This window comes from Mesoplodon densirostris, chromosome 1 (assembly GCF_025265405.1).
Source record: "Mesoplodon densirostris isolate mMesDen1 chromosome 1, mMesDen1 primary haplotype, whole genome shotgun sequence".
Classification (NCBI taxonomy): domain Eukaryota; kingdom Metazoa; phylum Chordata; class Mammalia; order Artiodactyla; family Ziphiidae; genus Mesoplodon; species Mesoplodon densirostris.
In genome coordinates this window covers 19,430,142-19,454,329 of record NC_082661.1, presented here as the reverse complement: position 1 = coordinate 19,454,329, position 24,188 = coordinate 19,430,142, and the positions used below count along the sequence as shown (strand labels likewise).

The 24,188-nt window shown below is 44.0% G+C and overlaps 1 long non-coding RNA gene across 1 annotated transcript in view; it reads left to right on the top strand.

Annotated features, from left to right (window-relative positions):
* Positions 1 to 23,808: 23,808 nt before the first annotated feature.
* Positions 23,809 to 24,188, top strand: part of LOC132492510 (uncharacterized) — a 70,415-nt gene continuing 70,035 nt past the window's right edge. The window contains exon 1 of the long non-coding RNA XR_009532830.1: positions 23,809 to 23,985. This is a non-coding gene — a long non-coding RNA (uncharacterized LOC132492510). The remainder of the gene's footprint in view (positions 23,986 to 24,188) is intronic.

The following is a 24,188-nucleotide window of genomic DNA, read 5'->3' as shown; positions in this document are numbered from 1 at the left end:
GAACTTTTTTCTATGCCTGTAGGTCATTTGTATGTCTTCTTCAGAAAAAAGTCTATTCAGGTCTTCTGCCCATTTTTTAATCTGGTTGTTTGTTTTTTGGATGTTGAGTTGTATGAGCTGTTTATATATTTTGGATATTAACCCCTTATCAGTCATATCATTAGCAAATATTTTCTCCCATTCAGCAGGTGGTCTTTTTGTTTTGTCAATGGTTTCCTTTGCTGTGCAAAAGCTTTTAAGTTTAATTAGGTCCCATTTGCTTATTTTGGCTTTTGTTTCCTTTGCCTTAGGAGACAGATCCAAAAAGAAATATTGCTACGATTTATGTCAAAGAGTGTTCTGCCTATGTTTTCTTCTAGAGCTTTTATGGTTTCTGGGCTTAGATTTAGGTCTTTAATCCATTTTGAATTTATTTTTGAATATGGTGTTAGAAAATGTTTTAGGAATTAACCTGCCTAAGGAGGTAAAAGACATATACTTGGAAAACTGTAAGACACTGATGAAAGAAATTGAAGATGACACAAACAGATGGAAAAATATACTGTATTCTTGGATTGGAAGAGTTAATATTGTTAAAATGACCATATTACCCAAGGCAATTTATAGATTCAATGCAATCCCTATCAAAATACCATGGCATTTTTCACAGAACTAGAACAAATAATTTTAAAATTTGTATGGAAACACAAAAGACCCCAAATAGCCAAAACAATCTTGAGGAAGAAAAACAGAGCTGGAGGAATCAGGCTTCTGACTTCAGATTACACTACAAAGCCACAGTAATCAAAACAATATGATACTGGCACAAAAACAGATACATCGATAAATGGAACAGAATAGCCCAGAAATAAACCCACACACTTATGGTCAATTAATCTATGACAAAGGAGGCAAGAATAGACAATGGAAAAAAGACAGTCTCTTCAATAAGTGGTGCTGGGAAAACTGGACAGCTACATGTAAAAGAATGAAATTGGAAGCATTTCATTTTACCAAAATCATGGAGGTTTCTCAAGACACTCTTTCATTCCAGCCAGCCGAGGAAGAGACTGTCTTCTCCCCATTAATAAACACTTCCTGCTCCTGCTGATGACATCTATAGGGTTATTTAAAAAACTAATAGCACTTTTTATTTAAAATCACTTTCATATGCATTTTTCTTGGAACACCATCTAAACCCTATGAATTAAACTTTATCATTTTCTTCAGTTTACAGATGAAGAAACTGAGGCTTGGAGAAGTTAAGTCACACACGTTATCGTGATCCCATGGTAATAAGCAACAGAACCAAGTCTTGACCTTAGATCTGTAAGATCATCCTCCCGGCATCAAGCCTGCATCTACCAGGTGCTCAATAAATACAATTTGAATTGCATTGAATATAGTTTGCTTGTAGTGTGAACATCTGAGAATTAGCTTTTTTGATTGTAATATAAGCACATGATATCAAGCTTTTGATTGCCAAGCAACAACTTCAAAGACATCTGTTTGGAAAAAAACACATTGCCACCTACACAACTAGATAAGAAGCCAAGCCGCCCCATCTGTGAAGTTCTCCTTTTAGAGAGACCTGGCTGACCTAGATAAGTGACCTTCTGACTGCCTGCTTTTCCCTTCCTGTGCTTCAATTCCCGATCTTATGTTTTATTTTATTTTTTTAAATTTCCTCTTTGATTTCTTCAGTGATCACTTCATTATTGAGTAGTGTATTGTTGTTTTTTTTTAGACTTTTTTTTATTAGTCTCTGCTTCACAACAAAGTGAATCAGTCATACATATACATCTGTTCCAACATCCCCTCCCTCCTGCGTCTCCCTCCCTCCCACCCTCCCCATTCCACCCCTCCAGGCAGCCACAAAGCACCGAGCCAATCCCCCCGTGCCACGCGGCCACCCGCCACCATCCATCCACCTCACGCCCAGCAGTGTATACACGTCCATGCCTCTCCCCCGCCTCATCACAGCCCACCCCCCATATCCCCAAGCCCACCCCCAGTAGGTGTGTGTCTCTATTCCTGTTTTACCCCTAAGTTCTTCATGACATTTTTTTTCTTAAATTCCATATATATCTGTTAGCATATGGTATTTGTCTTTCTCTTTCTGACATACTTCACTCTGTATGACAGACTCTAGGTCTATCCACCTCATTACAAATAGCTCAGTTTCGTTTCTTTTTATGGCTGAGTAATATTCCATTGTATATATGTGCCACATCTTCTTTATCCATTCATCCGATGATGGACACTTAGATTGTTTCCAGCTCCGGGCTATTGTGAATAGAGCTGCAATGAACATTTTGGTACATGTCTCTTTTTGAATTATGGTTTTCTCAGGGTATATGCCTAGTGGTGGGATTGCTGGGTCATATGGTAGTTCTACTTGTAGTTTTTTAAGGAACCTCCATACTGTTCTCCATAGCGGCTGTACCAATTCACATTCCCACCAGCAGTGCAAGAGTGTTCCCTTTTCTCCACACCCTCTCCAGCATTTATTGTTTCTAGATTTCTTGATGATGGCCATTCTGACAAGTGTGAGATGATATCTCATTGTAGTTTTGATTTGCATTTCTCTAATGATTAATGATGTTGAGCATTCTTTCATGTGTTTGTTGGCAGTCTGTATATCTTCTTTGGAGAAATGCCTATTTAAGCCTTCTGCCCATTTTTGGATTGGGTTGTTTGTTTTTTTGCTATTGAGCTGCATGAGCTGCTTATAAATTTTGGAGATTAATCCTTTGTCAGTTGCTTCATTTGCAAATATTTTCTCCCATTCTGAGGGTTCTCTTTTGGTCTTGTTTATGGTTTCCTTTGCTGTGCAAAAGCTTTGAAGATTCATTAGGTCCCATTTGTTTATCTTTGTTTTTATTTCCATTTCTCTAGGAGGTGGGTCCAAAAGGATCTTGCTGTGGTTTATGCCATAGAGTATTCTGCCTATGTTTTCCTCTAAGAGTTTGATAGTTTCTGGCCTTACATTTAGGTCTTTAATCCATTTTGAGCTTATTTTTGTGTATGGTGTTAGGGAATGATCTAATCTCATACTTTTACATGTCTCTGTCCAGTTTTCCCAGCCCCACTTATTGAAGAGGCTGTCCTGCCTCCACTGTACATTCCTGCCTCCTTTATCAAAGATAAGTTGACCATATGTGCGAGGGTTTATCTCTGGGCTTTCTATCCTGTTCCATTGATCTATCTTTCTGTTCTTGTGACAGTACCACACTGTCTTGATTACTGTAGCTTTGTAGTATAGTCTGAAGTCAGGGAGCCTGATTCCTCCAGCTCCGTTTTTCGTTCTCAAGATTGCTTTGGCTATTCGGGGTCTTTTGTTTTTCCAAACAAATTTTGAAATTTTTTGTTCTAGTTCTGTGAAAAATGCCAGTGGTAGTTTGATAGGGATTGCATTGAATCTGTAGATTGCTTTGGGTAGTAGAGTCATTTTCACAGTATTGATTCTTCCAATCCAGGAGCATGGTATATCTCTCCATCTATTTGTATCATCTTTAATTTCTTTCATCAGTGTCTTATAATTTTCTGCATACAGGTCTTTTGTCTCCTTAGGGAGGTTTATTCCTAGATATTTTATTCTTTTTGGTGCAATGGTAAATGGGAGTGTTTTCTTGATTTCACTTTCAGATTTTTCATCATTAGTGTACAGGAATGCCAGAGATTTCTGTGCATTAATTTTGTATCCTGCAACTTTACCAAATTCATTGATTAGCACTAGTAGTTTCTGGTAGCATCTTTAGGATTCTCTATGTATAGTATCATGTCATCTGCAAACAGTGACAGCTTTACTTCTTCTTTTCCAATTTGGATTCCTTTTATTTCCTTTTCTTCTCTGATTGCTGTGGCTAAAACTTCCAAAACTAAGTTGAATAAGAGTGGTGAGAGTGGGCAGCCTTGTCTTGTTCCTGATCTTAGTGGAAATGGTTTCAGTTTTTCACCATTGAGGACGATGTTGGCTGTGGGTTTGTCATATATGGCCTTTATTATGTTGAGGAAAGTTCCCTCTATGCCTACTTTCTGCAGGGTTTTTATCATAAATGGGTGTTGAATTTTGTCAAAAGCTTTCTCTGCATCTATTGAGATGATCATATGGTTTTTCTTCTTCAATTTGTTAATATGGTGTATCCCGTTGATTGATTTGCATATATTGAAGAATCCTTGCATTCCTGGGATAAACCCCACTTGATCATGGTGTATGATCCTTTTAATGTGCTGTTGGATTCTGTTTGATGGTATTTTGTTGAGGATTTTTGCATCTATGTTCATGAGTGATATTGGCCTGTAGTTTTCTTTCTATGTGATATCCTTGCCTGGTTTTGGTATCAAGGTGATGGTGCCCTCGTAGAATGAGTTTGGGAGTGCTCCTCCCTCTGCTATATTTTGGAAGAGTTTGAGAAGGATAGGTGTTAGCTCTTCTCTAAATGTTCGATAGAATTCACCTGTGAAGCCGTCTGGCCCTGGGCTTTTGTTTGTTGGAAGATTTTAAATCACAGTTTCAATTTCAGTGCTTGTGATTGGTCTATTCATATTTTCTATTTCTTCCTGATTCAGTCTTGGCAGGTTGTGCATTTCTAAGAATTTGTCCATTTCTTCCAGGTTGTCCATTTTATTGGCATAGAGTTGCTTGTAGTAATCTCTCATGATCTTTTGTATTTCTGCAGTGTCAGTTGTTACTTCTCCTTTTTCATTTCTAATTCTATTGATTTGAGTCTTCTCCCTTTTTTTCTTGATGAGTCTGGCTAATGGTTTATCAATTTTGTTTATCTTCTCAAAGACCCAGCTTTTAGTTTTATTGATCTTTGCTATCGTTTCCTTCATTTCCTTTTCATTTATTTCTGATCTGATCTTTATGATTTCTTTCCTTCTGCTAACTTTGGGTTTTTTTTTGTTCTTCTTTCTCTAATTGCTTTAGGTGCAAGGTCAGGTTGTTTATTCGAGATGTTTCCTGTTTCTTAAGGTGGGATTGTATTCCTATAAACTTCCCCCTTAGAACTGCTTTTGCTGCGTCCCATAGGTTTTGGGTCGTCGTGTCTCCGTTGTCATTTGTTTCTAGGTATTTTTTTTTCCTCTTTGATTTCTTCAGTGATCACTTCGTTATTGAGTAGTGTATTGTTTAGCCTCCATGTGTTTGCATTTTTTACAGATCTTTTCCTGTAATTGATGTCTAGTCTCATAGCATTGTGGTCAGAAAAGATACTTGATACAATTTCAATTTTCTTAAATTTACCAAGGCTTGATTTGTGACCCAAGATATGATCTATCCTGGAGAATGTTCCATGAGCAATTGAGAAAAATGTGTATTCTGTTGTTTTTGGATGGAATGTCCTATAAATATCAATTAAGTCCATCTTGTTTAATGTATCATTTAAAGCTTGTGTTTCCTTATTTATTTTCATTTTGGATGATCTGTCCATTGGTGAAAGTGGGGTGTTAAAGTCCCCTATTATAATTGTGTTACTGTCGATTTCCCCTTTTATGGCTGTTAGTATTTGCCTTATGTATTGAGGTGCTCCTATGTTGGGTGCATAAATATTTACAATTGTTATATCTTCTTCTTGGATCGATCCCTTTATCATTATGTAGTGTCCTTCTTTGTCTCTTCTAATAGTCTTTATTTTAAAGTCTATTTTGTCTGATATAAGAATTGCTACTCCAGCTTTCTTTTGATTTCCATTTGCATGGAATATCTTTTTCCATCCCCTTACTTTCTTTTTTTTTTTTTTTTTTTTTTTCTTTTTGCGGTATGCGGGCCTCTCACTGTTGTGGCCTCTCCCGTTGCGGAGCACAGGCTCCGGACGCGCAGGCCCAGCGGCCATGGCTCACGGGCCCAGCCGCTCCGCGGCATATGGGATCCTCCCAGACCGGGGCACGAACCCGTATCCCCTGCATCGGCAGGCGGACTCTTAACCACTTGCGCCACCAGGGAGGCCCCATCCCCTTACTTTCAATCTGTATGTGTGCCTAGGTCTGAAGTGGGTCTCTTGTAGACAGCGTATATATGGGTCTTGTTTTTGTATCCATTCAGCCAATCTGTGTCTTTTGTGGGAGCATTTAGTCCATTTACATTTAAGGTAATTATTGATATATATGTTCCTATTCCCATTTCCTTAATTGCTTTGGGTTCGTTATTGTAGGTATATTCCTTCTGTTGTGTTTCTTGCCTAGAGAAGTTCCTTTAGCATTTGTTGTAAAGCTGGTTTTGTGGTACTGAACTCTCTCAGCTTTTGCTTGTTTGTAAACGTTTTAATTTCTCCATCAAATCTGACTGAGATCCTTGCCGGGTAGAGTAATCTTGGTTGCAGGTTTTTCTCCTTCATCACTTTAATTATGTCCTGCCACTCCCTTCTGGCTTGTAGAGTTTCTGCTGAGAGATCAGCTGTTAACATGATGGGGATTCCCTTGTGTGTTATTTGTTTTTTTTCCCTTTCTGCTTTTAATATGATTTCTTTGTGTTTAATTTTTGACAGTTTGATCAATATGTGTCTTGGCATATTTCTCCTTGCATTTTTTCTGTATGGGACTCTCTGTGCCTCCTGGACTTGATTAACTATTTCCTTTCCCATATTAGGGAAGTTTTCAACTATAATCTCTTCAAATATTTTCTCAGTCCCTTTCTTTTTCTCTTCTTCTTCTGGAACCCCTATAATTCGAATGTTGGTGCATTTAATGTTGTCCCAGAGGTCTCTGAGACTGTCTTCAGTTCTTTTCATTGTTTTTTCTTTATTTTGCTGTGCAGCAGTTATTTCCACTATTTTATCTTCCACCTCACTTATCTGCCTCAGTTATTCTGTTATTGATCCCATCTAGAGTAATTTTTATTTCATTTATTGTGTTTTTAATCGATGCTTGATTCATCTTTAGTTCTTCTAGGTCCTTGTTAACTGTTTCTTGCATTTTGTCTATTCTATTTCCAAGATTTTGGATCTTGGAAATAGAATCTTGGATCATCTTTACTATCATTATTCTGAATTCTTTTTCAGGTCGACTGCCTATTACCTCTTCATTTGTTAGGTCTGGTAGGTTTTTATCTTGCTCCTTCAGCTGCTGTGTGTTTTTCTGTCTTCTCATTTTGCTTATGTTACTGTGTTTGGGGTCTCCTTTTTGCAGGCTGCAGATTCATAGTTCCCGTTGTTTTTGGTGTCTGTCCCCAGTGACTAAGGTTGTTTCAGTAGGTTGTGTAGGCTTCCTGGTTGGGGGGACTAGTGCCTGTGTTCTGGTGGTTGAGGCTCGATCTTGTCTTTCTGGTGGACAGGTCCACATCTGGTGGTGTGTTTTGGGGTGCCTGTGGCCTTATTATGTTTTTAGGCAGCCTCTCTGCTAATGGGTGGGCTGTGTTCCTATCTTGCTAGTTGCTTTGCATAGGGTGACCAGCACTGTAGCTTGCTGGTCGTTGACTGAAGCTGGGTGCTGGTGTTGAGATGGAGATCTCTGGGAGATTTTCGCCGCTTGATATTATGTGGAGCTGGGAGGTCTCTTGTGGACCCGTGTCCTGAAGTTGGCTCTCCCACTTCAGATGCACGGCACTGACTCCTGGCTGCAGCACCAAGAGCCTTTCATCTACCCGGCTCAGAATAAAAGGGAGAAAAAGTAGAAAGAAAGAATTAGTAGAAGAAAGAAAGAGAGAGAGAAAGAAAGGAAGAAGGAAAGAAAGGAAGGAAGGAAGGAAGGAAGAAAGAAAGGAGGGAGGGAGGAAGGATGGAAAGAAAGAAAGAAGGAAAGGAGGGAGGGAGGGTGGAAGGAAAGAAAAAGAAAGAGTGAAAGGAAGAAGCAAGGGAGGAAGGGAGGAAGGAAAGAAAGAGAAAAAGAAAGAAAGGAGGGGTGGAGGGAGGGAGGGAGGAAGGGAAGGTAGGACAAAAGAAAGAGCAGGTAAAGTAAAATAGAATAAAGTATAAAATATAGTAGCATTATTAAAATTAAAAAGTAATTATTGAAAAAAAAAAACGGACAGATAGAACCCTGGGACATATGGTGGAAGCAAAGCTATACAGAGAAAATCTCACACAGAAGCATACACATACACATTCACAAAAAGAGAGCAGGGGAAAAAATCCAAAATCTTGCTCTCAAAGTCCACCTTCTCAATTTGGGATCATTCGTTGTAAAAAGAGGAAAAGGGGGAAAAGTCTGAAATCTTGCTCTCAAAGTCCACCTCCTTAATTTGGGATAATTCATTGTAAAAAGAGGAAAAGGGGGAAAAAGTCTTAAATCTTGTCCTCAAAGTCCACCTCCTCAATTTGGGATGATTCACTGTCCATTCATGCACTCCACAGACGCAGGGCACATCAAATGGACCGTGGAGCTTTAATCCGCTGCCTCCGAGGCTGCACAGAGAGATTTCCCTGTCTCTGCTCTCACAGCTCCCGGGTCTCAGCCTTGGACCTGGCCCCGCCTCTGCGCGTAGGTCGCCGGAGGGCGTCCGTTCTTTGCTCAGACAGGACGAGTTTAAAGGAGCCGCTGATTCGGGGGCTCTGGCTCACTCAGGCAGAGGGGAGGGAGGGGTGCGCAGTGCGGGGCGGGCCTGCGGCGGCAAAGGCCAGCGTGATGTTGCACCAGCCCGAGGCGCTCCTTGCGCTTTCCCAGGGAAGCCGTCCCTGGGTCCCAGGACCCTGGCAGTGGCGGGCTGCACAGGCTCCCCAGAAGGCGGGGTGGACAGTGACCTGTGCCCGCATATAGGCCTTGTGGCGGCGGCAGCAGCAGCCCCAGCGTCCCACCCCCGTCTCCGGGGTCCGCGCCTTTAGCCGCGGCTCGCGCCCGTCTCTGGAGCTTCTTTAAGCAGCCCTCTTAATGCCATCTCCTTGCGCACCAGGAAACAAAAGGGAAGAAAAAGTCTCTTGCCTCTTCGGCTGCTCCAGACTTTTTCCCCGGACTCCCTCCGGCTAGCCGTGGTGCACTAGTCCCTTCAGGCTCTCTTCCTGCCGCCAGCCCCAGTCCTCTCCCTGCGCTCCGACTGAAAGCCGATACCTGAGCCTCAGCTCCCAGCCCCGCCCGCCCCGGCGGCCGAGCAGACAAGCCTCTCGGGCTGGTGTGTGCCTGAGGGCACCGATCCTCTGTGCCAGAATCTCTCCGCTTTGCCCTCCACACCCCTGTTGCTGTGCTCTCCTCCGCTACTCCGAAGCTTTCCCCCTCCGCCACCTGCAGTCTCCGCCCGCGAAGGGGTTTCTAGTGTGTGGAAACCTTTCCTCCTTCACGGCTCCCTCCCACTGGTGCAGGTCCCGTCCCTATCCTTTTGTCTCTGTTTATTCTTTTTTCTTTTGTCCTACCCAGGTATGTGGGGAGTTTCTTGCCTTTTGGGGGGTCTGAGGTCTTCTGCCAGCGTTCAGTAGGTGTTCTGTAGGAGATGTTCCACCTGTAGATGAATTTCTGATATATCTGTGGGGAGGAAGGTGATCTCCACGTCTTACTCTTCCGCCATCTTCCTCCGCTCCCCCCGATCTTATGTTTTAAATTCACCAATAAAGAGTGAACCCATGAAACCCTACGCACCCCAGCCTCGGCCCCAATAAAGGCAGGACCCAAGGTCCACACTCTTTTTCTCTCTACCCACGACCTCACTGTGTGGCCTTGGTTGTATCCTGTACCTTCCAGGACTTGTGAGTAGTTAACCTTGTTTTTTCAAAGCTTCCTGATGGTTGTTGCTGAGGTGTATCTTGCTATCATAATAAGAGCCACAAGGGTTGGTCCAGCCACAACACTGGCTCTGGTTGGGGAAGTGCCTTTGGGGGCTCCCACAGGTAGTATGGGGCCCAGGTGAGGGCCCACAGTCATTTGTAGCCAATAGCATCACTATCAATAGGCTGAGACCGACATAAAAGAGTGCTTCAACAGCCCTTCGCTAGGTGTTTTCTTTGCAGAGGGGCTGGGTATTTCTTTGCAGAGAATATGGTGTTGGCCCCGTGAAGACCAGTTGCTCAAATGACTTCACAAACTCAGATGCAGGTGGTCCAAATGGCTGGATGCCCAGACCTCCCATAGAAGTTTAAACACGTTAGGGCAGAAGTGGTACTCTTACTAGTTTTATACACATGTGAATAATGTAATCCCCTGCCCTTTCTCAACCAAATGATTTTAGGGCTGCGAAGTATGGTGCCGAGAAAATCACCCAGATGTGAGGCTGGATTTATGTCCATTATTAGCCCAACTCCTAAGGCGATGAGATCTGTGATGATTGTAGCCCTTTCCCACTTGCCTCCACAGATGTCAGCCTTGGTCTCTTGTGGGATGGGTTAGCTTTTTGGTCACTGAGGAAAATGCCCTTGATTTGGTGTGGGCTTTCTGGGTAAACCCCTTTTTGCAGAAGAGCCATTTTCTTTGCTTCCTTATTGGATTGAGTCAGTGGCTGGATTTCTTTCCCTCAGGGGCCACTGTGATTTCAGCAACCTAAGGAGGTCTTCTCCCCAGGGCAGCAGTACTGTTCTTGGCCAGATTTGGATGAATGAAGAGTCTGAGGGAAGTCTGTGGAATGGGTGGAGCAGAAGGTGGGACCCCAGGCCTTTAGAAGGGGTGGGATCAAGTGATTCATAGATAGCGAAATGGGGTTGAAAACCTGAAGTCCCCTACCCCTGCCTGCCCCTACTCTATATCCTGTGGGTTGAATTGCAATGTGTGGGATCCTTTATTCTAAGAACCACAATGATAATTGCTTTCTCTTGCACAGATCCTGTTCCATCGATCATCTGGTGTGGTCCCCACAAAAGCTCTGGGGTGAGCCGGGGTGGGGTGCTGACCCATAACCACATGAGATGAGGATTCTGAGGGACAGGAAAGTCACGAGACTTGCCCAAGGCCTTGCAGTACATAGATCACAGACAGTGCTCAAAGGTAACTGTTCTAACTCCCAGTTCAGTGCTGTTCATTTCTACTTTAAAAAGGTGATTACAGGTATGTGGACAGGGGCTGATTGTCCCAAATCACACACTCATGCCTGCACTACAGAACCACCCGGCACTCCCCACAAGCATGCCCTTCCCCCCTTTATGAGTTCCTGCCCCCAGCCCCAGTCTTAGATTTCGAATCTCTTATGGTACCTCCATTCCGGAAAGCTTGGTCAACCAGCCCCAGGGTGGCAATCTTGGTTGAATCTTCCTCATGGAGAGAAACTCCCCATCCCCGTTCTGATCTGCAGTGTGGTGGACACCTCTTTTCTGCAGGGATGGTGGACAGAAATTCCAGGTGCTTGATGAGTGGTGGGCATCTCTTGTAAAAGGTAAAGGATGCTGGCTGGGTCTGCTTTGAATAAGTGTTTACTGTTGATTTAGAAAAGCAGCACGGGCTAAAAATGCAAACATTTGGGGTGTGAGCCACAGGCCAATGCAGAAAAAAGAGGCAAAGACTTGAGGTCATGTTCAGGCATTTATCACAAATATGAAATGTGAGGTAACACTGCATTAGGTGCTGAGGGCAGAGGGAGGAAAAGAGAAACGAATCAGAAGACTATGAAGGTAGAAAAAGCATTAGCTTTAGAATAACAGAGACTTAGGTTTGAGTTGAGGCTCTGCAGCATATTGGCTGTGTCATACAAGTCACCTGACCTTTCTCAGGTGGGTTTATCCTCATTTTACAGATAATTGTTATGAGTATTCATTCACTCAACAAGTACACTGAGTGTCTACTATATGCCAGGCTCTGTTCTATGAAGCAAAATACAAAGAGAAGATACCCCCTTCAGAGAGCTTACATTCTAGGCAGGAGAGACAGACTAAAGAAAAACAGGAAATTATCAGGCATTGGTGGGTTACAAAAGTTAAAAGGCTGATATGATAGAGAATGGCTGGGAGGTCAAGACAGGCTTTTCTGAAGAGTCAACATTAAGAAAGCTTCCATCCAGGCAGGCCAAGGTCTGTGGAGTAAGTGCTAGGCAGTCAACAGCTAATGCAAAGACCCTGGGGCGGCAGAAGCCTTAGGGGGCGGCAGGGTGCAGCAGGAGGGCAGGGCAGGGCTTTGGGGCATGAGGTCAGAGCAAGGGGTTTGGACTAGATTCTAAGTGTGATGGTAGCTGTTGGAGTGTCTTGACTAGGAGTGTAACCTGATCTGATTTGCATTTTTAAAAAGATCTCTCTGGCCACTGTGTGAAGAACAGATCATAAACAGCAGAAGCAGAGAGCCTGACTGGGAGGTGATTGCGTGGTGGTGACTTGGTTGTGGTTGTGAAGATGGAAAAAAATGGACAGATCATGTTGGGAAGATCAAGTCCCCAGGACATGCTGATGGATTGGATGTGATGGTTGAAAGCAGAGAGATCAAGGATGAAATCTGAGTTTTTTAGTTTAAACAATTGACGATGATGCCATACGTTGAGGAAATAATGTATGTAAAAGCAGTCCCGAGCCGCAGTTAATATCCATGTGGATGACTGAGTGAGTGGGCTGAGTATCAGGGGCAGGGAGGAGACCAGACACACCTGAAAGGAAAAGCTACCCAGGTGCCATGAGAATACATGTAGAGGCGCCTGCCACAGGCTGGCTGAATATGCCCACTTATTACTGCGGCCAGGCTCCATTCCCTACAGCCCAGGACATTAGGCAAAATTCTATGGGGAACTGGGAAATGACCTGATTAATGAGAAGCAGGAGGGGGAGGGGGGTTTCTGGAGCTAAGGGTCCAGCAGAGCATAGCCATGCACATAAATAATGTTAGGTGGAGGCTTTCCCTGTACAAAGCAGACAATCTCTGCACCTGTATGGCTAACTCACACCCTTCTAGTGGCATAGGAAAACACCGAGCTCCAAGTGGAGGAAAGCAGTCACATGACTCTGGCTCATACTTCCAGGTCCTCCTTCCATCTGAGCCCTGCTCTGAGGTGCAGCGGAGCAGCTAGTGGAAGTACATTAGAGTCAGGGGCTGGACTCATCCGGAGACTGGCCTTCCAGTCCCAGCTCGGCTCTGTGCTGGGCAAAGTACTAGATGTTTACATCTTTTCTCACATTCAGTCTTCACTACAACACTGTGAGATGAATGTTATTATCCCCACTTTATTAATAAGCAAACTAAGCCTCAGATAAGTCAACTCATTTAGCCAAGATCACACAGCCTCAGTGCATGGTTTTGCTCTCATGGAGTTTCCAGCGGATCATCCTGTCTTATTCCTTATTGAATCCCCGAGGTCTTGCACACAGCAGGGACTCAGTAAACATTTGTTGAATGGATAAATAGTGGCCCCAAAGCTTGTGTTTGATCACAAAGCCACACCATTCCCTTTGAAGTACAGATTGAGAAACTGCCTTCATCCCAAGTTTCTCTATGTGGTAATGAGATAAATCTGCTCCCTGGAAGTCCAACTCACAGGTCTTAGAAATGTTTAGAAAGACAGACTGCCTGGGGGCTCATTCTCACTGGTCCCCCCCACCCAGGTGAGTCACTCAGGGGTGATAAGGTCTCACGAGAAAGGAAGGTTGAGCTCACTAGTTTCCAGAACTCACCAGGAGATTGGCACCTGCAGCCTTGGTGTTTATGTTGGGATTACATTTGATGGCATGCTGAATTGGCGACTAATTACAGCATACCCAAATAAGGTACTTTAATTGTAGCTTCTTTAATTCCAATGAGAGCTCCGCTTGGAAAACAGGAGGATGAATTGGATACAGATCTGCTTGCTCTGATACCTAAGCATGGCTTGAAAAAGGAATTACCAGGAAAGTCAGTGGTTTATTCCATCAGCTCCTCATAGGACACTGCTTTGTAACTGCTGGGGAAGCTTCCCAAGGGAGGGTCTGCTTGCAATCTTTGCAGCCTGATTACTAAAGCTGGTGGCCCGGGCAAACCTGCGGGCACACGTGGGTGTGCTGGGAGGCTGACCCAGGCCTGGGTTCAGCCTCCTTGCTTCTTCTCTCTGGGAAAAGCTGCCCAGCTGTCATGGACATTTCTGGAGAGCTTTGCTCCGTCAGCTTGAAAGGCAGACTTTGTGCTGTTTTCTGCTGGAAATCATTTCCTGATCTCTGCTGCCTCTTGAACTGTACAAATCCAATTCAGAGCTTTTTGAATAGAGCCTTCCTGGCATTTACAGATCCTTTGACCAGCCTTCTGTGTTTATGTAATGAAATTCCTCCTGTCCCCCAGCTGCTAGGCTACGAATGTTTTAAGGAAACCTAGGTCAGTTTGGTGGTAAAGTTGATTGTTGGTAAATATCTTATTTAAATCACTTTTAACTCTTTCTACAAGATGAATTTGGGAAGGCCATGAATTTCAGCCACTTTTTTTTCTTCCATAGTAGCCTTAAGACCTGAAATCAGTTACTTTTAGATTTCCATTGAAGACAAGAAGGTCTTTCCATAACCCTGGCTCCTTCTTGCCCCCTGCTCTTTAATGTAATATGTCCTCCAAGCAGAATTATTTTGGAGTTCTCTTGGGACTTTTCTACCTGTCACTATAGTTGTAATGCCAGTAATGAGAAAACCTTGCCTACAGTGTCAGACAATTTCATGTAAGTGATCTCACTCACTCCTTATAACCAGCTCCAAAAGGCAGGCAAGGCAGCTATTGATACTCTCATACTGTAGCTGAGCTCAGAGAGGTGAAATCATGGCCATGTCATCCAGTCAAGACAAGGGTCTGTGTTATCAAATGCCATCCCCAGACTCTTTTCTACAACGCCTGTCAACACCTTGTTTTAAAAACAGTACACTGTTTCTCAGCAGCCCACGGTGTGTGCAACTCAAGCCAATGTTCAGAGGAGGCCTCCAGCTGATTCTTTGTGTTTCATTTTCAAACATGTATATTGGGTTAGAACCTAGACCCATTTAAATGAACAAATATCTATTAAGTGCCTATGTGTGCCTGGCTCTGTGGTGGCATTCAGGGCATAGAGAGACGGTTGAGAGAATAGAAAGCATATCACCTATGGATTTAGATTCTGGACAGACCTAATTCAAATCACAGCACTTCCGGGGACTTCGAACAAGATACTTAAACATTCAAAACCTCACCATTAAATGAGATAATGTAAGGTGGCCAGCACCTTGGAAGTGCTAAATTAATGTTAGCAGTGCTTTATGTACAACATCTCTTTAATCCTTACAATACTCCTTATGAGGTAGATATTATTCTTATCCCCATTCCATAGCTTGGTAAACTGGGGTGATTGGCCAGTGGTATTACAACTGCATTTTGCCCCCAGACACAGCTGGGGCTCTTAGTGACTGTCATGGACTGCTTCTTGTGATTAAGACAGGGACTGTCCTCTTGTGCTTGTTGTAGGTATATGACACTGTGGCATAAGTTGGATTAGGGGGAGGGATCTCTGTCATTTAGACTCATTCCTGCCACACACTGGTTGGGAATAGAGGGTGAAGGAAAGAAACAATATTTGTCACGTTCACTGACTCCTATTTACTGACTGTACGCTGATGCTGGTACAGCCGGCCTTCCATATCCGCAGGGTTCTGAATCCACGGATTCAATGAACTGTGAATTGAAAATATTAACTAACAAAAGTCCAGAAAGTTCCAAAAAGCTAAACTTGAATTTACTGCACATTGGCAACTATTTACATAGTATTTACAATTATTTACATAGCATTTACATTGTATTCGTTATTATAAGTAATCAAGAGATAAAGTATAGGATAGGTTATACGCAAATGCTAGACCATTTTATATAAGGGACTTGAGCATCAGCGGATTTTGGTATCTGAGCTGGGTCCTGGAATCAGTCCCCCATGGATACTGAGGGAAGACTATAATGATTAAAATACAGATTCACTTGAAAACAGGCCTGAATTCAGAGCTCCTTTTGTTGTTGTGTGTTTTTCAAGTAATAGACTCTGAAACCCCAGCTATCTCCTGAAGGGTGGCTGAAAATTCCGACATTAAAACCCAGGCCCTCTTGCTAAAAAAGACTGAGAACCACTGTACCAGGGCACTTCTTTTTCAGGTGAACCATCTAGATGGGGAGCTGTTACCTTCTGGGAGACTCACAGATGCCTTTGAGAATCTGATGAAATATACCTATTCTCTCCACACACAAAAAGGCTATATGCACACACCCACACACAGCTTTGCATACAATTTCAGGTAGTTCACAGATATCTCCCCTCCCCCAAGTCCCCAGGCCATTTCCAGACTGGAATTTGGAGTCCGCAGGTGTGTGGTGAATCTGAGTTATCACTTGCTTAACTTATCTGAGGTTCAGCAGCCTCATCTATCCATCTGGGTAGGAGTGAGGATGAAAGTAGGTGACCCCCAAGAAGAATCTGATGCCCCTTACCTGCTTAATATGCACCAGCCCAGCACCCCGACAGCTAGACAGGAAAACAACCAAAGAACTAATGCCAAAAGGCCACTCCCATGCAAAAGGGAGACTCCCATCCCCAGATGAGCTCCCACTCCCTGAGTAAGTGCCATTTAACTGCTCATTTTATAGGCTTTTTCATTACCCTCAATAATACACACTTTGTGGTGCCCTTGGGTGAGTGTGGGCAGGGCTATTGGAGCGACCTGCTCGGACCAGCTTCCCTCTGGCTGATTGCTGGTGGGGATTGATGAGCCAGCAGGCCCCCACCCACCTTTCCAAGCTGAGCTGAAGCTGCCATGCTGTGCATCCAACCCTACTTGGTCCTGCCCTTTTCCACTGAGGCAGGGAGGCTGCCCACCCTGTTGCATGGGCTACACCTTGATTTAGAGCCTAGGAGGGCACTTTGCAAGGGAGGGTGGTGGAAAGATCACCACCCCGTGGGCTCTGAGGGCTTTAATACCTTACTAGAAAAACTGTGGTCTGTAGACCATGGGGGCTTATTAGAAATGCAGAAACTCTGGTCCCACTCCAGGCTTACAATTTGCATTTAATAAGATCCCTGGGGTGATTCCTGTGTGCGAGAAATCTTGGGAAGCATGGAGGAACAATTCTCTAATAAAGGAAGTCCCCCCCATGCTTCCCCAGGCACTCGGAGAACTTCAAATGTCCCTTGGGGAAGATTTGACTCTAAAAATAATTCAGTAGGAATAATGAGTACTGACACGTTTCCTGTGTTAATGCTGTACAATCCACAAAGCACTTGGGTGCATGCTGGACTGACTGTTACATGCTTTTATTGCAGCTCCATCCTCCTTGATAAAATCCAGCCCACCTCTATTTTCCTGGATGACATCTGTTTTAAGAAGAAAACACTTGTGAGTTTGAATCCTTTTTTTTTTTTTGCAGTACGTGGGCCTCTCACTGTTGTGGCCTCTCCCGTTGAGGAGCACAGGCTCTGAACGCGCAGGCCCAGTGGCCACGGCTCACGGGCCTAGCCGCTCCGCGACATGTGGGATCTTCCCGGACCAGGGCACAAACCCGTGTCCCCTGCATCGGCAGGCAGACTCTCAACCACTGCGCCACCAGGGAAGCCCGATTTCATAACCTTTTTGTAAGCTCTTATCCCTCTAAGTATCCAGATTCCCATCTATAATGGGAATGATGCTAATTACCTTCTTCCTCACAGAACTATTGTTAGCATGAAATAGGAAAATACACATGTGACACTTAGCTCAACACCTGGCCTCTGGTGAATCCTTGATAAATGGCAGTTCCATGGTTTTGTTTCTCTGGTTGCTCTTCTTTGTGTAAATTCCCACAAGACCCAGCTCTGCAAGGGCAAAAGCTGAGGTTGTCTTCTAACTGCCCAGCATGCGGTAGGTTTCTTAAAATGGAGTGAATGCTTGATCTTCACAACACCTAGCAAGGTGAGCCAGGCAATATTTTCCCCATGATATGCCTTAATAATCACAAGAACCCTGAGAGCTAAGTTTTATTTCTCCCAGTTTGTAGATGGTAGCCTGGGGGTTCTGCGATGGTAGGAAATTTGCCCAGGGTCCCACAGCTAGCTACCATCTCAGGCCATGTGTCCCCCTTAATTCTTTAAGGAAAAGAATTGATCATCTACACAAGTCCAACTTGCTACCCTGAAAACCTCTCTGTACAGAATATTGTTTCCCAAATTGTAGTCTTTGGCCTGCCACTTGCACCATCAGGGGCCCGTCTGATTACCACCCATGCTATTTATTTTCTACTTTACCATATCAACTCACTTTTTTTACTTAAACAAATGTATTTCAAAATGAAACAGTGGAAATCTACCATCACTTTCCAATAATAGAAAGTAACAATAACAATACATACAATGCAAACAAAACAATGTTTTTTAATTCTAGGCAGACACTGTTGCTGGCAAAAGGCTGCGCCCGAGGGAGGCCTTCGTGGTCTTCCTCCAAAGTGAGATTAATAAGTGATGGTTAGTGCCAGTACGTCCTTGACATCTAAGTTTGCTTTTTGACATAATTAGAAGGATTGAGAAACAAAGAACAAAGCAGTGAAAAGGAAATGCCCTTATCACCATGTGATTCAGTGTGACTTAATGCTCAAGGTATCAATAAATCATTTCATATGCCCCCAGGAGTTCCATTGCCTGGGAAACACCATTTTAGTACATGCTATGCCATTAGATGCTATCGTTACCCCATAGCATCTATGGTTATCCAGTAGCATCTAATGACATCAAGAGAGGTGTCTTCCAAGAGAGTGACATACCCCAACTCTACGGAGACAGAAGGTCCTGCACTCGGGACTCTCCCAGACCTTGCTTTGTGTATCTCTTTATTCGGCTGTTCATCTGTATCCTTTATCATATCTTTTAATAAACTGGTAAACATAAAAAAAAACAAAAAACAAAAAGAGAGAGAGATGTCTTGATGTGCCAAGCAGTCCGTCTAGCACACAGGTAAAGGATCACGGAATCTGGAGCACTCTGCCTGGTCTTCTATCCCAGCTTAGACACTTAATAACCATTGACCTTGGAGATGTTACTTTACCTCATTTGCCTCCGTTTTCTCATCTGTAAAAAGAGGACACTGATTGTAACTATCTCAAATAAATGTTGTGGGGAGTAAATGTATAGTGAAGCCCTTTAAACAGTGGCTGGCACATAGTAAGTTCCATATAAATAAATACTAGTTCTGTTGCTGTTGCCACTTCTGTCGCTGCTGATGTTTTGATGTGCCGGGGCCAGAATATAACAAGTAAGTCCCTGCCTATGATTCATGTAATAACTCTGTGGTCTGGAGGAGTACTCAGTGCTTGAGGAGTACTGTCCAGGTTTCTTCCCCTCCTGAGTCCCCAGGCTAAACAGTCTCCAATGCTGGTGTCTCCTTGAAAAGAGAGGAGCTGGGAGGGAAGGGTTCCAAAGGATGGCAATGTTTCCCGGGAGGGAGCTGGCATAGGCATGGCTTCTGCTGTGTACCAGGCACTTGGACATGCTGGCTATGGACTCTCTCCCATAAACCTGTGCTATTGGTGCTATTCTCCAAATAGTTCCTGTTCCCTGCCTTCCATGAACAAGATAAGAAATTAGGTGTATCGGGCCTCCCTGGTGGCGCAGTGGTTGAGAGTCCGCCTGCCGATGCAGGGGATACGGGTTCGTGCCCCGATCTGGGAGGATCCCATATGCCGCGGAGCGGCTGGGCCCGTGAGCCATGGCCGCTGGGCCTGCGCATCCGGAGCCTGTGCTCCGCAATGGGAGAGGCCACAACAGTGAGAGGCCCGCATACCGCAAAAAGAAAAAAAAAAAAAAAAAAAAAAAAGAAATTAGGTGTATCCATAAGGAATTAGGTGTAGCCATGTGAACATGATTTTCTGTGGCCAATGAAATGTAAGTAGAAGTCATGAGTGTCAGAAGAGGCAGAAACTTTCAGAGTTCAGGGGTGAGTCACTACCTCCCCTCTTCCCTGCTTCAGTGACCATGGGAATATGGAGTTCTAGAGTAACTATGACTTGAGCGAGAGCACCCAGCCAACACATGATGGAAAGCGTGGCAGAGAAAAAAAACTTTGTTTCAAGCCACTAAAATTTTAATACTCCAGCAAAAGCTACCCTATCCTGAGAAAAACCCCTAGGTGCTGACACATCTAGCAAGAATTTGCTGTCCTTGAATCCAAACTAGAGCCTGAGTCCAGGTTTCAACTGGGGGGCAGGGTGGGGCATGTAGTACCTATAACCACCCTGACTTTTTTACCTGTGTCTCACTTCTTCTCCCCTGATTGGGATCTAATAAAGAAAGTGAGGAACTTGGACTCAGAACCCTTCCTCAGCTGCCATCTCCTTGCAGAAACTTGAGAAACTATTTCCCCTCTGGATCTGTTTCTTGCCGAACCTCTGATTCTTGCTGAATCTCTGGGAAAGAGAGAGAACACCGTAGTCATTGTCTCAGCCTCCTTTTTGCCATCTGAATCTCCTTTACCTCATCTCCTTATCTAGCTTGTGCCTGAAAAATTCTGGAGACAGGAAATTTACCAGCCTCATCACTAATGAACATAAATCTGGGCTATGAGATGTGTGACTTCCTATGCTATTGGACTGAGCACTTATCTGAAAGGTGAATGATTTTGAAGATCCTTACTTTGTAGGTTGATCATATAATTTATCATTCTAACCAGGACATGTTTAAGAGTGAAAGGGGGTAATAGTAACAATTATGCTGGAACAATAGTTTTAAAATGGAACTCTCTTGGGCAAACCTGGATGGATGGTCACTTGGCTTCTATGATTCTATGGCCACCAGCAAATGGCACAAATTAAATTCCATGGGTAAGACTGGGTCCTATCTTTGGTGACTAACCATGACTTTTGGTCTACCCCTCCCCAAAACTGTCGACAACCAGTCTCCTTTGGATAATCTCCCATTCTCTAACCAACTCTCCTGTGAGAATTTTAGTCCCAAAGCCATTTCCGAGGGAAAGCATGTACATATACCTATCATTTCAAGCAATTTCCCCCATAGGCTCTTCATATTCCTAACTACTCTCTTGATCAGATGCATATTTAATGCCTTCTGATGGAGACACAGATGCAAACTGCTCAACCCTTCCTAGAGCTTTAGAATGCTGCCAGGTCCCAGTACAGTTGCTGTGAGAACTACCGGAATGCCTGAAGCTACACTCTCAGTGTCCCCACAAGACCCGGACTCTCAGGAAACTTACTCACAAGGTAATAGAAGAAGATGCAGTGCTTATTAAGTTTCCTTCTGCAGGCTGTTTGATTGCATTTCTGCTCTGGGCATAGGCTTATTTGCATAGCTGACTTATAGCTTTAATTTGAATATTACAGTTACTTCACAAAAACCATTACCTTGGTCTCTCTTTGGATTTTTCTTTTAACAACCCACTCAATACTACATGAAACTCAGCGAGGCCAGGAGCCTCTAATATGAGAAGATTAACCTTCCTCTTTCCACTGGGGCAGAGGAATATGGAAGGTGGAGAACAGACAATGAACAAACTGCTAAGTTTCAGAAATGCTTGCTTGATTCCTACTCCAGGGCACTCTGACACTGACACACAAGTCAAGCATATTCAGCTTCAAGAACCTTTGATAATTGTGGTTTGTTTTTATTGCTGCTTCTCTAAGGGACACTTTCTCTTAAAGGTGCCTCTTCTCTTCTTTCCTTTGTTTACAAAAAAATAGCTAAAATTTACTGAATGCATGCTGTATGCTAAGCACTGAAATACTTAATCAGATTAGAAAAGCGCAAAAGGCAACCTTGTCCCGGCCCTCAGGGAGATCATACTGTTGCCAGACAAGTCAGACATCAAGAAAGAATCACACATTTAATTAATTAATTAATTATGCCAAACATCTACTTTTTCTACTCCTTCAGAGGTCAGAGTCTCAGTATAGTGTGTGTGTGTGTGTGCGTGTGTGTGTGTGTGTGTGAGAGAGTGAGATATGGTAACCAAAGAGAGGTCTTTCTTTTTTTTTTTTGGCCGTGCCACTGGTCTTGCGGGATCTTAGTTCCCTGACCAGGGATCGAACCCACGCCCTTGGCAGTGAAATTGCAGAGTTCTAACCACTGGACCTCCAGGGAATTCCCAGAGAGGTCTTGATCTCACATCTCTTCTATGTGGGGCACTTGGAAGTTTTTTGTTTTGTTTTTTTTTTTTTTTTTTGCGGTACGCCGGCCTCTCACTGTTGTGGCCTCTCCCGTTGTGGAGCACAGGCTCCAGACGCGCAGGCTCAGCGGCCATGGCTCATGGGCCCAGCAGCTCCATGGCATGTGGGATCTTCCCAGACCGGGGCACGAACCCGCGTCCCCTGCATCGGCAGGCGGACTCTCAACCACTGCACCACCAGGGAAGCCCCGGAAGTTGTTTTTTAACATATGATATTCTGCTTGGTTTCTCCCAGGTCTACTGTGGGACCCTGCTCAATTTACAGCTCTTCCTTTGGAAATGGGAGAAATGTCTCATTCATAGGAGGCTATGCCCTCTCGATGTATATTAGAGACCAGATTATCCTTTTGCTTTGCTGAGTCTTTTCAATCTTCCAGTTTACATTGGTATGGATTATTTTTACTGAAGATTTTCCTGAACATCTATTTTTTAGATGATTAAAAAATACGGTATTATGGCTATTTAGATGGCTTGTGACAGATTAATACTCTCACCAAGAATGGTAGGAAAAGTTGGATAAAATTTTAAAATACAATCTATTTGAAAACACTGGGGAGATTCTAAGGTTACAAGAACTTGAGAGGTCAAGATGCAGGAATGTGAGTCTGACATATTTATTCCCTTGAGCCATTTACCATTTTTTAAAAAGCTTGTTGGGGGGGGTGGGGAGAGAGAGAGGGCTTAAGGAACATAGCAGAATGTAGCTGAAAAGCTAAGTGGCACTTTCAGCAATCTAGCATTACAAAAGAGATAACAAATTGAAGTTCAAGACCCTCTAAGGGTGAGGAATCATGGAAAATACCCAAGGACTCTTCAAGAACTACAAGATAAAAGTAGCACTGAATCAAAGCTAGACCAAGCCTTACAAAGTCTAAAACTGAGCCTCACAGAAGTAAATCCCCTCACTGGATTGAGGTATTATGCCCCTACTCTAGCTACCTGCCAAGAGGATAGGGTGAATATATTCGCAATTAGTGAACTGGAAGGAATTTTAATAGAAAGCATCCATTCAGAACATAGAAAAATAAAGCATAAAGCATAAAAATGGAATAAGAGACATATAGGGCATGGCATATAGTCTAACATTCATGTAATTCAACACACAAAAAGGCAGAAAGGAGAAAATGGGGGCAGAGACAATATTTAAAGAGAGAATGATGGAGAATTTATCAAAGTTGATTAAAGACATCAAGCCATAGTTTCAAGAATCTCTACTAACCCCAAGCAGGATAAAATTAAATGAAAGCACATATTATAGATACAAGACAGTGAAAAACTACTGAAGACTAAAGGAAACAGAAAATATTAAATGTGATCAGGAAAAAAATCACCTTTTAGGATCAACAATGCATGACAGCTAAGGTCTCTACTGAAACAATGGAAGCCCCCCAAAACAGAATATTTTCGTCTTGTTCCTTTGTCTGGAATATATTTTTCTTCTGTCTCACTTTTTTCTAAATTTCTATTTGTATTTTTATGTATGTGGAAGGTTAGTCATGTTTCTCCACGTTGGAGAAGTGGCCCTCTGTAGGGGATGTCCTATGTGATCCAGCAGTACACTCCCTCTCATCACCCAAGGGCCAGGATCCAGCTGGTCCCAGGGTAGGTTCTGGTCTGCGTTTGTGGACCCGGTTCCTCCGGCTGCCGGATTGTACTGAATAGTTTTCATCCCTTCTGGTTTCTGCCCCCTGGTGGGAAAAGCTGGAAGCTTGCGCAGGCTTCCTGGTGGGAGCGGCCAGTGCCTGCCCACTGGTGGGTGGAGCTGCATCTTGGCTCTCTGGCGGGGAGGGCCGTGTCAAGGGGCGTGTCTAGAGGGCTGTCTCAGGAAGTCTTTAGGCAGCATGTCTGCCGATGGGTGCGGCTGTGTCCCCACCCTTTTGGTTGTTTGGCCTGAGGCTTCCCAGCCCTGGAGCCTACAGTGAGTGTTGGCTGGGGCCGGGTTCTGGCCCCCAAATGGCGGCCTCCAGGGAAGCTCATGCTGATGATTATTACCCAGTACCTCTGCCGCCAGTGTCTTTGTCCCCGCAGTGAGCCACAGGAGACCCTGCCTCTCCAGGAGACCCTCCAAGACCAGCAGGTAAGTCTGGCCCAGGTTTATGTGCGGTCAGTGCTTTTGCCGTGGGTCTCAGTGTGCCCGAGAACTTGTGTGCGCCCTCCAAGAGTGGAGTCTCTGTTTCCCCCAGTCCTGGGGAGCTCCTGTGCTCAGGCCCCACTGGCCTTCAAAGCCGAATGCTCTGGGGGCTCCTCCTCCTGAGGCCAGACCCCCAGGCTGGGGAACCT